Raw genomic sequence first — 15,546 nt, forward strand, 5'->3', positions numbered from 1 at the left:
ACTCCATTAAGAAAAGAGATTAAGAAAACCCACACTCTCATATAGTGTCAAAATAGCCAGTCATATTTAGTCATAAAGTACAAAAACATGATATTAACACTCACGCTGACACATTTTTAAGTTTAAGTCATTTGGTCATTATGAAACTCTTCCTAAACAACTGTGCTCAAACTTGATAGCAAAATTTAATCAATTGAAAAAAGGCACCCAAAACCATAACAGCCAAACTCCCACTGTGTGATTTTAATGTTTGATTAAAGGTATCCTGTGGAGTTATTGAGCACTAACACCTCCATTAAAGAAAATAAACTACTTTCATTATGTGTATTATTATTACTAAATGAGGCAGAGGAATAAATGTACAAACTGAGCGAGGGAGAGACAGAAGTCATCAGTAGCTGCTAAACAAACTAGCAGATCTGAATAGAATGTAAACAACAGAAAATAAGCAACCAGAAATTAGACAATACGGTTACCGCAGCACAGGATTAAAAACCCTTTTAATAACTAAAGGGTTTCTCCCCTCTGAAACGCTAGAGGGCTTTTAATTTGAAATAATTACAGGTGTTGAATTTGTACTAACATGTAATGCAGTAATTTAAACTGGCAAATGGAAAACAAGGCTTTCTACTAAAATATCGCTTCGACCAATTACACATCTCAAGCAGAGGTAGTTAGAAATAAAGACCTTCCTCAAATTCAAGCCTGTATCTGTTACCTTTTGCAGTTGAAGTAAATAAAGGCTATTGTGAATTTTAAACAGAGGCTGGCGGTCCAGCCATATGACCTGGTTTTATTTTTTCTTTACATAGCTATTTCTGTCACTTAAAATGTGGACAACCTAGTGCAACACTATGAATGTCTTCCAGGAGAGACTGTTTGAAAATGAGCGCAATTATCACAACATCTATTTTACAATATTGCATCTCCCCTCTCTCTTTGGCAGCTGGCTTTTCACTTCCTTCGAGTTCCACTGAGGCTGTTTGGAATAAGTACAGAACACTTTTGTAGTTCTGCTTGAGCATAAACTGAACCTTAAGGATATAGATGAAGCAGATTGGTGAGGAACTGAAAATATAAACATGGCTTTGTTTGGTTACAAAAACTCCACATGGTACCTGGTCTCTTTTATTTTGGGAACATATATTTCACTTTCAAGCCAAAAACAGTCAGGTTTTTAAGACAATTCTTTAATTCTGCAAATATTTGTGGGAATAGGCTGGCTTAGAGAGTGCTGTGTGCATCAGAAAATATGACTTTGATGCATGATAGCAATGGACATAATATGAAACACACAGTATCGTCACTATGATTGGCAGGAGGAGTGAAGTAGAACAGTTCATCCAAGGGGTCGTCATAGCCCTTGGTGGAGTAAATGTGTTCAGAGTCTGGGTCATTGGTGTCATTCAGTCTGGGCCATTCAGTGGTACGATTTTTATAAATTGAGCATACCATTCAAAAATTAAATGTGTGAAAGCACCTCCAACTTTGACCTGTCAGTGGCACTAGAGTTCTTAAGGCAAAGACATGAAACTTAGTGAAAAGCATTGCAGGAGTGTCCCCAATCAGGGGACAGAGGAAGTATAAAGAAGAAGCAGGTAAAAACACAATGGGTGTCTGCACAACTTTAATGCTTGGTGCCAAAAAACAACTCAGGCTTGTCTTTACAGACTGAATTATAGTACAACAAGAATTATAGAACATTGTTTTTGTGTGTGTGAATGATCGTGCATTTGAACACATTTGCTTAATGAGGGCAAATACGCTCCATTCTTTGAAAAATACGTAATACATGAGACCAACTGCTCTCACTACAGACTCTGCAGCAGCATATGTGGTACAGTATACTGCTGTGATCCATGCTAAATCACAGCCCTTATGTCCTCCTTTCTCTCCTCTGCTGCAGATGAATGGCTCACTCACCTCCACACGCTGAGGATCAGACAGATGGACCGGAAGAAAGCAGAAAGAGGGAATAATAAAGGTCACTTTAAAGAGTCATGGCAATGCAGTAGTTCTCTACAGCTTTTTTTTGTATTACACAGTGACTCATGTCCTGTGATTACCATGTGAAGTTAAGCATGAGGATAACACCTATGAATAGACAATGCAAGATACATTAAAAACTCACAGTGCTGACTGATCTCTGAGTGAATGAAATCTTTGATTTCATCCTCCTGAATTCAAAATAAAGAGGGAAACAAGAATGCACTTTCAAACATGACCCCAATACCAACTCTGTGCATGTGTCACCGTCTTTAGATTGAGGCCTGCAGTAAGGATCAAGCACTGATCGTCATGCCTGGCTCTCCTCTGTCTCCCTTGGCTCCATCTGGGCCCATGTCTCCCTGCAACATAGATATTAAGATGCACACAACCCACAGAGAGGCTTGCGGCACAGTAATTCATTAAATTGAGACCAGGTGCAGCATCAGGTTTGTCAGTCTTGATATCCTGCGTCTTTGTATGTTGTTCCTATCAGGTCCAAAAATTCAGTTAACGCAGCTTTAATAATATGTGGTTGTCATTTTAAATAACAAGTTTTTGGTGTACACAGATTTAACTGTAGTAATTCAGTGCTGTGTGATGATTTTCAGATATTTTTTTATAAGTGTAACATAATTTTGTCTGACTTCAGAAAGTAGTTTCTCTTCTAAGATGGTTACCAAGAAAACAAAATACAGAAGGAGACTAGTGTGACACCTGATCTCCTCTCTCCTCGGATACCTGGGATACCGCATGGGCCAACCATGGCGGGACCAATTGGTCCTCTCACTCCCTGACACACAAACAAGACAACATGATAATATACAACACATCTATAGTAGATGCATGAAGCATAAAGCTTACACAACAAGTAAATAAAAAAAGTTAGATGTAAAATGTTGAACACAAGGTTTTCACACAGCAACAATGTCCCATGCATATATAATCTCTGTACAGGTGGTATTAACCTGCCTAGTTCAAGTGACAACAAAGGAAGACTTGATAAATTCCTGCTCTTCTGTCACCCACTTTCTTTATTTACTTCATGGTGAAGCAGACAAGCCAGTCAAATGCAGAGCCCATCAAACTGTCAATCATCACGAAGCAATACACAGTAATCACACAAAACTGCCAGGCAGGTGAAGAAGAAAGAAGAGAACAAACTAAGGAGAAATACAAAAAGACTGTGTTCTTTTCATATCAGTCTTACATACACATCATATTTTTTATGTCAAAACTGTCAAAACCAAAAGTTTTATTTTTTGTTGCCATTGTACTGCTCAGACACCTCTGACAGCTGCTATTTTGTGCACTAATTTGTGATGTAATTCATACTTTTGTCTATTCTTGCTTGTATTATACAGAATTTTCCTTCGCAAGATCTACATGAAATCTTTGCACAGTCATAGCTGATGCTGGTGTGGGATTGTTGGGATTGTTGAAATATCACTAAGGCTGCCCCCCGAATAGTCAACCAAATGCTAGTGGGTACTTATCTTGCTTCAGTTCCCATCTTGCTGGACCTACAGTGAACCAGTGCATCCAGCTGCTTGCACTTTCCGACATGGGCATCTCGGACAAAGCAGTTTCTTGGTTTGAACCCTATCCCACTGGATGTTCCTTCAGTGTGTCATGGAAAGGACAAACATCTGTATCCCATCTTCTCCCCACAGGAGTGCCCCAAGGATCTGAGTTGGGACCCCTTCTCTTTGCAATAGACACCCCCCCCCTCCCTGTCCAGTTATCCGCTTGCATGGCCTCTGATATTAATGCTATGCAGATGACACCCAACTATACCTGCTCTTCTTGCCAAATGATCCACTGACTCTGCACAGATCTCGGCATGTCTCTCTGATATATCTGCATGGATGAAGGAATGCCACCTCCAACCAAACCTCTATAAGACCTAACTCTTTGTCATCCCGGCCAATCAGTCTCTCCATCATAATATCAATATCAAAATCACCTCCTCATCTCTTACCCCAAACAAGGTTGTGAGAAATCTGGGTGTCATGTTTGAGGCCAACTTTCCTTCTCTGACTACGTTGCATCTGTCTCCCAGTCATGCCGCTTTGCACTATACAGCATAAGTATTAAAATCAGGCTTTACCTGACTCATAATGCCACCCAACTCTTGGTCCAGGCCATGGTTATCCCTTGCCTCGACTACAGCAGTGCCCCTCTGGCAGGCCTCCCTTCATGCACAGTGAAACCATTACAGGTGGTGCAGAATGCTGCAGCCCATCTGATCTTCCACTCCGCTACTCATCAACCTACACTGGCTACCCATGGCCACCCAAATCAAATGTAAGTCATTAATGCTCGATTTCAGAGTTACTTCTTGGTCTGCACCCATCTACTTGAACTCAATCTTACAGGCTTATGCTCCTTCTTGGCCACTGCGTTTCTCCAAGGAATGTTGTCTGGCATTGCCATTGCTACACACAAGCTAATCGCAGACTAGACTGATACCCAATGGTGGAACAAGCCAAAGAACCAGAGCAAGGACTTCCCTCTCTATCTTCAAGAATCGCTTGAAGGCCCATCTTCTTAAAATGCACCTCCTCTCCTAACACCCTGGACACCCTAACTAGCACTTACTATGCACTTTTGGTGCACTTCTTTAACTGATCTCCTTGCACTTATTGAATGGAAGTAGTACTTACACCATGGTCTCCTACTACACTGAATCTCTAGTGTTATCCCTCACTTGTAATACTGTACTCGCTTTGAATGAAAGCATCTGCCAAATTAGTAAATTTAAATGTAGTCGATGAGAAAAGTTTTGGTCAATTAAGTTTTGACTGGTCAATTGGTCACAGGAAAAAAATGAAATTCCACAGGAACTGGCGACTCTCAGTGAATCACAGAAAGATAATGTTTATACGGCTGGTCCCTGCAGTAATTAGACAGTAATGTAACTGAATGTCTTGACATCGCCTAATTGGGTAGATTTAGTAATAGAATAATAAACTGGACATAGAGACATAGTACAATGAACAGCAGAAACCACTTCTTTATTTTTACTAACACTCGTGTGACAGACGAGACTCCTGCCTTACATTACTCTTTGGGGATTCATTATTTAAAATATTGAAATGAAGTTCTCCTTGCTGATTGTTCCGACACGTTCAGAATCATTTTTGCTTTTGACAGTGTCGTTAACAGGTGGCTCTTTTCGTGCATACACACATACAATTTCACATTCAAAATTTTCATTATTACAATTTCTCTGTAATGTAGCACAATGTTAGCAATGTTACTTATTAACATTCTTTCTCAGCTCTTTACTCAAGCCATTTTCTAATGCCCCCTAAAAATATACATTTAAATAATTAAATGAACATCATAAATATGTGACGGCTAGTTGACTAATGACTGTCAACTGGGAAAAACTTTGGCCAGGGGTACCCTAAATGCCACTGTACCCCATTTTATCTTCCCTTCAATAGACCTCTATCCCCATAGATAAATGTGACCAAAGTATAGAATTATCCATCATCAAGCCAAAGTATGAATAGTCACCTTCTGTCCCTGGAGCCCCTCAGAGCCTTTAGCACTAGCTGGGCAGGGGACCCAATCACTCCTCCTCACTCCACGGTCACCCTACATAAACAAAAGAAAGCATTTAGATTTCACATTCAGAGACTGTTACTGTTTAAAGAAAAGTTTGTTATAATACAGTACACACCTTAGGACCAACTAACCCCTCTCTTCCAGGGATCCCTGGGGCCCCAGGATGTCCAACATTCCCCTGGAAAACACAGAGCACGCCTGATGATGACCAATCTTTAAGAACTGCACAAAGACATAAAGACGTGTAATATACCATGTGATGCCTGTTTTTCTACAGATATGAGTCATACCTTTTCTTCCAGGTTATTGTTATTATTAGTGTTATTATTACTTTACATGTGGAAATTGCATTGTGCTTCTTCCTGTTCTCTTTTTCTCTCCCTCTTTCTCTGTCAACCCAATCACTCAAGGCATATGGCCACCCCCCCTGAGCCGAGGAAAGAGTGTGGCTGGCAATTTTGTACATATCCCCCAAATATCAGTTTGGCTTATATTGCTATGCTGGTGAGGAGATGTTTCATCAGTATTGGTGTGTGATGTCAGAGCCATGGAAATCAGAGTTAAAATGCCTCATCAACCTCAAGGATAAGAAATGATCAAAAACTCCAGTGTCAGAGGAGATTGGGCTTAATTACAGTTGACAATTTAAAATTGAAGGTCTAGAGACTGTAATCACAGCAAAATGGTTCATTAAGGTAAGATTCAATAATTGGACTTGGATTGCTTTAAAATGCATGGTAAAAAAAAGGCAAAACTAAGAATATATTTACTTCACTGTAGGAATTCTGAATAACAGAAATGTCATGCCACCAGAACAGAAGTTTAAGTGGGTTGTGATTACATGAGTAGGATGAGTAAAACTTGCATTTAGGGCTAATTACAGCACATGCCTTTCAAGCGGAAACGTATGAAACATCAATGTGCTGAGCATGATAATCTTAATATCTTAATCTTAATATATAGATAGATAGATAGAATAAATAGAGCTTATCAAGGATGTTACATGAAAATTGTTGAGTAACTCGCTTGTTTTAGCTCTTGAAAAGTTAATTAAAAAGTAAAAGAAACAGTTATTAATATATATATATATATATATATATATATATATATATATATATATATATATATATATATATATATATATATAATAAAAATAATAAATAGCCTTAATAGCTTCCACACCTCTGAATCACCCCCCTCATCTTTATTTGGTTCAAATAGAATTCAACTGTCTTCTATCTGTAGAAAAACTGCCTTCAATTAAGGCTGAGAAAATCCCCATTTTAAGGTATTAAGAATCATACAATAATGTTGAGGTGAAAGCAAGTATTCTGCCTGTATTTTTGTGATAGAATTTGTATTAATCCTCTGCAATCATATCAGTTTTATTCTACTATAGTTTTGTGACTGAATAAACAAGCAAAATAAAACAAACACAGTCTTATGCACACACACAAACACTGAAAATACCTTGATTCCTCTTATTCTTATGAAACCTTTCCCTTCTCCCCCTTGAGTCCTGCCAGCTCATCTTTTCCTCGTAAACCTTGGAAGAAAAAATAGAAATCCTCCACAGTTCTGTCAACTAAAGACAGATAACCGTGATGGAAGTAAAAGCACAGACCGATTCACCAGGTACTCCAGGTTCTCCCTGCAGAGAGGAAACAGAATTTCAGTAATTATGGCGGTGAAATTATTACCTGCACTGATGACTGACTGGCTTTGCTATTAATTATGATACTGATTTAATCACAATTAAATGCAGTGTCACTTGCCTTCTGACCACCGGGGTCATTGATATTATAATATCAGTACAATGACATTTCATGAAGGGTTTTGGTTATTGCAAATCAGAATATCACCTAGATGTCATCTTTCCTGCTTGCATTACAATTAAGTTAAATAGCAAGTCGATGCCTCAGATTGCTTGTTAGTAGACAATAAGTTTAACTGATTGTCGTAGACAAAAGACAATAAGTTGAACTTATTGCTTAAGTCATTGTCTACCAATGTACCATTTCTGTTCTGTCTCTATTCTCTATTATTGTTCTTTATCTTTTGGAGTTGGTGTTGTATTTATGTGTCATGTGTATTTATGTTTTTATGAGTACTAAATGCATATATCGCACTGCTTCATGCACAATTAACCCACTGGTGACAAACAAAGTGACTAATTACTTGGCCATCTGATCCTCATGATATATGATTTTATGTTATGTTATGCCTCCTAATTTCCATTAAATATAATACTAAAAACTATTTGGTGTTGAAACAATTAATCAACTCGCATAAAACAAATCAACAACAATTTTGATATTGAGTTATATGTTTAACAAGACAAAAGTCTTTTCTGGTTTTAGCTTTAAAACATTCACTTTATATACTGTAAAACTTAGTATCTTTGTGGTTTGGACTGCTGGTTGGATAGATGGATGGGTGGATTTTTGTTTAATTTCAGGCAAATTAATAAAACACAGAGCAAAAGCTCACCTTATCTCCTTTTGGCCCAGGAGATCCCTGTTCCCCCTGCATGAGAAATAAATGAATGGAGGTGAAACAAAGATTTTGTGTTTTGGGATTTTTTTTTTTTTATTTGTTTATTTTTTATTTTTCTATTCTGTTATATGCTGAATAAAAAAATCTATTAAAATGCTGATTTTTCTATTTATTTAAATAGTGAGGCAAATTAATTTTAGTACCTAGATAAATTGGTCTAAAAAATGTCTTGAGGTTTCACTGTTATTTCAGTTCCTTAACATGGTTAACATTTTTTTCCAGGTAATCAAATATGATATCATATTTTGGTTCTGCAATGTCACAGAAAAAAAATGATATTCACTGAAGTATATCAGTGAATAATATTTCAGCCGCAGAAATTTGATATTTTATTTAATACAGTTATAGCTATTATTGGTCGCACCACATGGGGCTGGAGCCAATCCTAGCTGACACTGGGCAAGGGTGATGTACACCTCAGACAGGTCGCCAGTCTATCAGAGGGCTGACACACAGGGACAAACAACAATCCCCAACACAACTATGGCAATTTAGCACCACCAGTTAACTTAGGCTGCATGTTTTTGGACTGTGAGGAAGCTGGAGTACCCACGCAAGCATGGGGAGAACATGCAAACTCCACACAGAAAGGTCCGCTTCAAGCCAGGGTTTGAACCCAGAACCTCCACCGCACCATCAAACCGCAACCAACCCAATCCTAAATTTAAGACAATATTTTTGACTCATTCAGCAGCCAAACACACTCATGATGTTCATTCTACAATGGATTTGTTTATGCCTTGATGCCTTGTAAGTCATCGACAAAGGTTGAGGCCAAGTAGGAACTGTTTGCCTTAACCTTCAAGTCTTCATGTACTTCCTTAGTCGTAGGAAAGATGGAAGTTTTCCAATTTCCCAATCCCTGAAAAAAAGAACAGTTTTTCATGATTTTTCAGTTTTTGGTGACCTAAACTTATTTTTTCTTTACCTTAGGCCATAGGTGTCAAACTCTGGCCCGCAGTGTAATTATATTTGGCCTACGAGACAATACCAAATGACTACTAGAGCTGGCCCGCCGGTATTATACAGCGCATGTATCTCTAATACTACTGCCATGCTCTGGGACAAACGAGCGGAGTGCAGTACGACACGATAACTACAAATCCCAGAATGCTCTGCTGGTGTCTTGGCGCGTCAATCAGGACAAGACCCATAAACACCCTCTCCTCTGTTGACAGTAGTCATAGCGACCTCATGCTACTACTGGCACCATGCTACCCCTCCCAAAAATGGCAAAAAGAAAGGCAGAAAACAGGAATAACATTATTATCAGTTAACTGATTTATTGTTGTTATTTTATTTTTAAATTTATTATTAGCCTGTGGAAAAAGGTTACTGTTGAAATCTAAATCAGAAGGCTCCAAATAAAAAAAGAGGCATATGATTTTTATTTAAATTTTATTTAAGAAATGAATGCCATTGATGTGTTTTTTTTATTTGAAATTCAATTTTGCATGTGTGCAATATTAAGTTATATATTGTATAGTATTAAGCTTTGCTTGTTCCATATTCATTGTTTAAGCAAAACTTGTTTGGGTCCATATGAAAAGGTTCATTGTTATATCTGGAGGAAGATTTTTTTCAATAAAATACTGTCAGCCGCACTCAGCTTCTGTGCTCTACTTCTTCATATATGAGATTTTAGTTTTTGGCTGCATTAATTGAATATACTATGCACCTACATTCAATACTTGGATTGCAACAGTCAATGCCACAGCTAAAATGGATAAAAAGGTTGAGGAAGTTATGTCAATATTGCCATTTACAGTGACTCACTTTTTCTCCTTTGGATCCATGGGGTCCAGTCACTGCCTGCAAGAGCAGTTAAATGTCTTTTTAAAGGCCTTTCTAATTCAAATATCATATCAGCCAAACAATGAGCTTTTCCAGCTCTTAAAGATTAAGGGGCTTAATGTCTTTGGCAAGGACGAACAACAAGTGCACAACTCCTACTGCTTAACCATAGCCCTGCACAGACTGCAAATGCTGGAAAAACTTTTCTGCTTCCTTACCTATTGTACTTGAAAATAATTTTAAAAAACACCAGGCTGTGATGATTAAGTCAATGCAGAATTTTATATCGTCACTCAGGAGTTACTTTGTAATGTAAATGCCATTTCTTGGCTTCCCCACACTTTTCTGCAGTGCCTTGGCAGAATGACAGCTCCAAGAAGCGTTGTCAGGGTCAAGAGTGAATGAAAGAAGCAAAGTGGAGGCTGACAAAAAAAATGTATACAGCTGTATTTAAGAAAACTTGTGTGTGTGTGTGTGTGTGTGCGTGTGTGTGTGTGTGTGTGTGTGTGTGTGTGTGTGTCTATGTGTTTGACAGCAAATGGTGGAGCTGCTGAGCAGATGAACATGTGTTACCTGGCTATTTATCAAACTGGTGAACTCACTGACAGTGTCACTGTGGCTCTGTCCAAGGTGCTGAACCTGAGGCCGTCAGCAGTGAGGGAGCTGTTTCAGATGCTCGTAACGATTTGTGTCAGCTTCACGAGGAGCAGGGATGGAAGTGAATACTGAATACTAGCTAGCTCCATCAACCAGAAGCTTCATCAACCAGACTCTTCTAGCAGTGATGAGCTTAAAAAATAAAACAGGATGGGATATATGGTGGCTTAGTGACATATGCTGTGATCCCATCATCCCTTGTTCAATTCAGGCCAGGGACCTTATAATCTAATTTTAATTTAGCAATGTAGAGCCATTTTCACATATGAACTCTGGACAATGTCAGAATGTCAGAATCAGATCCGAAGACATGCTGTGCACAACTGGACATTGTCTGTGTGAGATGTTTTCTCACTTGATGTAAATAGTTTATTTTAGGGGAGTGGCGATGCCTGGGTAGAGCATGCAGAAGAAGTTATTTAAAAGTCATCAACATGCCCACATGCTCGCTGTGAATTGGGCAGCTGGCAGGGTAATGTCAGTTTAATGTCAGGTGCTACCACAAATGTAATCAAATGTGAAAGTTTTTTGTGAAAGATTATAATGACATATTACAAGCAATAAGTTCCTAGATAAAGGGTGCACTTAGACGCGGGGGGATTTCTTGTAACAGTACAGCTACAGCAAATTACACTTAAGTGTGTATCATTTTACAAGATAAGGTCAGGTGCATGCAAAAGTTACTAATAGTTAACAAGATAAAATCAGTCAGTTTGAAAGGCACAGCCAGACCAGCTTGTGCCACCCTATAGGCTGGTAGAGTGCTTTAATACTACACATACATTTATACAAGGATTAAGCTAAAATTCATATTCATGGTTGGCTCCATTGTTATCTTTAGAGTATAAGTACAATGAGCCTCCACAAGATTATTCCTTATTTCACTAAAATTCTACAAAACACAAACTCCAGGGCTGTACTGCACCAGATAATATAGACGTATGAGCGCAGGACAGAGTGATTTGTTATGTTTCAGTCGTGTGAAAACTCATTTTACTGGGTCACCAAGTGCCAGAGAATTTGCTCTTTGAATGTCAATCAATAACAGTCACATAACAGAGAGATATCCCACTGAGACAGCTTGCATGGAGAGATGAAGTTCTTGTATTACTGCCTAATCCCAGCTCAAAAAACAACCAAATGCCTGGGAATTTTTATGCAGAATATCTAATATTACTTTAGGTATCTCACTGATGGACAATTAATTTAACACTGGCAGTTGGGAGAAATGTGTCTTGTGTGTTTGGCTACATAAAGTGGAAGTTAAAATGTCAGAGATTATAGTGACAGCTAGCAGTAGCATATAAATCACAACATTGGGAATCCTGACCAACTTTAAGTTTACCAATTGCAGGGATGTGTGCATGGCACGGCACACCATTTGCAGTACAGGTGGCTCCAGCCCCAGGTGGACACTTAGTGCTGTGCATCAGATGGAAACTCTCACAGTAGGAAGCTAATAATAGCACTACATTTACGTTTTTATCACTTCAGGCAGAAAATCATTCTCCAGCCTGGATCATATCCAATAAAAGCAAAAACACAGTTTCATTGAGGACCGCTGTCTCCCTGCTCTCCCTTTAAGCCGGGCTGGCCTGTAGGTCCAGTAATACCCTAAGAAACAAATTACCCAATGATACTGAGGAGGACCTGATACACAGTACAAACCACATATACACATGATGCAACACCTGCACATACCGAGGCGCGTGCACTACCGCATGCACACACACACACACCTGATTTCCTGGTAATCCATCTTTGCCAGGCACCCCATCTCTTCCAGGATCACCAGGGTTACCTGCTTCACTCTGAGGAGCAGGATGTACTTCAGTATATGTGATATGCATTTAATAACAAGCATGTGCAGTCACATTTCCATTTGGATGTAGTAAAGGAGTTTCAAATCACTGAAAATCGTTGCAACTGTCTTCACTTCTGTGTCCATTATTGCAATAATGACAAAACATGGATTATGAAGATTTCACACAATGTCCATAAAAGGAGATAAGGTTTAAGTCAAGATAAGTTTTTTCCTCATAGGTTTTAAAAAAAGGCAATTTTATTTAACTTTTCTGTTACCATTTGTACTAATTCTCAGGCTTGGACCCCAGAACAGATTCATGCACAGAGAAGCTGGTGTAATAATAAAAGATGTTTATTGTTTAACCACAGCAGTTCACAATAGTCAGAGTCTCTTTTGCATGGAATGAGCAGGGGAGCCAAGGAATCCTGCAGGTGTATGATGTGGCAGGTAATGGCGGCAGAATGTGGAGACAGTGGGCGAGTTGGAGTTGCAGGAAGAGGATTAGTTTCTCAGCAGGAGCAGGCGGCAGCGCTGGAGCAGAGGTTCTCACGTTGGGAACAATCTGGCAGGGAGTGAGCGAGCACCCAGGGCTTTTCAACAGGTTTGACTGAGTGATGAACTGCAGGTGTGTCAGCCTGCCAGTGCTGCGGACACACCCCTGCTGGGAGAGAGAGGGAGAGCACACACGCACACACACACACACATACACAAGGGAGGGGGAGACATGGGGAAAAAAAGAGTCAGGGACATGAAAAACTGGGGATCGGGCTGAGGTCCAAGCAGAACCCTGACATTTTCAGGCCAGATTCTCCAAACAATGCAGCAGCTCACAAGTGAATTTTCTAGTTTGTCAATTATTATTAAGGACATCACTTGTTACTTTGATAGATTCATGTTATAATAGAGATATCTTACAAACAGCCAAGAGTTTACAACAACAATCAGAGTGGAAACAAATAAGTGGTGGTAAAACTGTTGGCTGCAGTGGTCACAAAAAGTGTGCTTTTAATTTTTTTCAGCTGAAGGTACAACAAATCTTATTTATTCATGAAATCTTGGTACATGTTTTGGCATTTCCATTTAATTACCTTCTAATTTTCACTTACAACTGAAATACCTCAGGCTATAAACATTTCCTCAATTTTACACTTCCACTCTGTGCTCCATTGTAGCAACAATAGCTGCCGGATCAGGAATGCATACTCACCACCTGCCCTGGCAGTCCAGGAGGGCCCTGTGGACCCTGCTGGGAGAAACAAATACAGTAGCATGAAGGAATACAATAGCGATACACAACATGAGCTTTCAAATGAATTTCATGAGAAAACATAAAAACTGTTTTTCCCTGAAGAGAAGCAAAGATTAATGGAAACACTTACCACAGCTCCTGGGGGACCTGGTGGTCCTGGCAGACTTGTGCCCCCCTGTGCACCAGGAGGACCCTGCAGAGAGGAGAAACAAACTCACACACTGCTGATTTGTTGAAATGGACAGAGATGAGGAGAGAGAGGAAGTTAGAGAGTGAGGTGTTAGCTGCACAGCTGCAAAAGGTTACTGTCTAAGGATCTATGAAGCCTCAGCCCAAGGAGGTGAAAAGAGAGCTCCATCTGCTTCACACTTGCAGCAAACCCAGTGGTTTTATTCTGCAGGTCAAGCCTAAGAGAAGACCCCTTTGCTGGGTTACTGGTTACTCACTGGTTGCCCTCGAGGACCAGAGGGCCCTGCTCCAACATGGAGGGAAGGAAGACAAAAAATATGAGGAAGTTCCAATATCTCTCCTCTGTTCTCTTCATATTTATTCATGCATCCATACATAACTGTTTGTTCTTCATAATTTCCAACAATATCACTATAATTTCCCAGCAGTGTGTTTGGGCTTTTTAGTAATTACAGTGAAGGGTATGGTAAGGGAAAAGATGAAACCCTAACATGTCCATTGATGAGAACAGGAATCCTGCTGGTTTCATTTTATTTAGAAATGTAAACAGGAGCAGTCAGCATGTCAGTGTCAATGTCATTTAAATAAGAAAGCTTTGTAGTTTCATTTTAGGAGTTTGTGATTATTAAAATATTCTCATCTAGACTACATCTGAGAGCTAGCTCACGATAAGCCATCACATCCTTTTTCTCCAGACTCTCAAGACCTTGAGGTCCCACAGAACCCTTTAAGACATATTACGAAACACATGACTTGAAATATAATAGTTTGGATATGTTATTTTGTATGATTTGTATTATGTGTAAATCTTACACAGTCTATTTGGATCCTGCTGCACCAGGCTCTCCCCTCTGTCCTGCAAGCCCCAGAGGGCCTCTTGCCCCAGACTCACCAGATTCTCCCTTCAGTACATACACACACAAATGTTTGAATCCATTCTATATCCTATATTTCATAAATATTATATATCACCAATGTTTCACTACATCAACATGACATAATATTAGAAGAGTCATGTTTAGTCCAGGATAAACTTTAATTTGTTGATACTCAGCTCTTAACTTCACCTTGTCTCCTGGGCCTCCAGACTCCCCCATTTTCCCAGGAGGCCCTATAGCACCCACAGGTCCTCGTCCCCTTTTTACCCCTTTGCTCCCCTCTCTCCATGAGCACCCTGGAGTTCAACAGGAAAAGGAAAGATGATAAAAAAAAAAATCACAACACTGTGGGAGGGATGCAGTAGCATACAAACACAGATGAAGATAAAGGGCACAGATCAGTAATGACAACCTATTACTCCAACTTTTTCACTGTGTGTACATCAGATTCACATGTCCAGAGGCACCACTGTTACCAGGTGGCCCTGGAGGACCAGAGAGGCCCCGATCTCCTTTCAGCCCATCATGGCCCTGGAAAAGATGCAATTACACACCTGAGACTTTCTCTACACAGTTACTTCCTCCTGTGCTAGAGGCTGAACTATAAAATCAAAGCAGGTGCTGCCACCTCTCCACTGATGTTCTAGAGATAATTAATGTGAATTTGCACATGAAAACAGCGCGCTGACATTTGGTGCGCCTTTGGATTCTCAGAAGTGGCTGACACTTAAATGCTAAGCTTGATCATTAGTGGCTGGTGAATATATGAAGCTGCTTCTGAGAAGCATTTTAATGTCAATACCTTAGCAAGCTACAGTTGTTAAATACATACTTGTCGAGAAAAATGATAAGGA

The 15,546-nt window shown here is 39.5% G+C and overlaps 2 long non-coding RNA genes across 3 annotated transcripts; both read right to left on the minus strand.

Annotated features, from left to right (window-relative positions):
- Positions 1-1,206: 1,206 nt before the first annotated feature.
- LOC139631235 (uncharacterized) lies at positions 1,207-5,731 on the minus strand. The gene is made up of 5 exons (XR_011693330.1): positions 5,678-5,731; positions 5,512-5,592; positions 2,704-2,779; positions 2,238-2,389; positions 1,207-1,932 (listed from the first exon to the last, which is right to left on the minus strand). It is a non-coding gene; the product is annotated as an uncharacterized lncRNA (long non-coding RNA).
- A 7,014-nt stretch (positions 5,732-12,745) lies between these two features.
- On the minus strand, positions 12,746-14,716 carry LOC139631379 (uncharacterized). 2 transcript variants are annotated; one of them, XR_011693366.1, is made up of 4 exons: positions 14,628-14,716; positions 13,756-13,818; positions 13,584-13,622; positions 12,746-13,034 (listed from the first exon to the last, which is right to left on the minus strand). It is a non-coding gene; the product is annotated as an uncharacterized lncRNA (long non-coding RNA). The 2 variants fall into 2 exon arrangements; XR_011693365.1 differs by lacking the exon at positions 14,628-14,716 and having other exon boundaries at positions 13,756-13,853.
- Positions 14,717-15,546: the final 830 nt, after the last annotated feature.

This window comes from Trachinotus anak, unplaced genomic scaffold, assembly GCF_046630095.1.
Source record: "Trachinotus anak isolate AG129_WGS33_773 ecotype Australia unplaced genomic scaffold, CSIRO_AGI_Tana_v1 ptg000013l, whole genome shotgun sequence".
NCBI classification, from domain to species: Eukaryota; Metazoa; Chordata; class Actinopteri; order Carangiformes; family Carangidae; genus Trachinotus; species Trachinotus anak.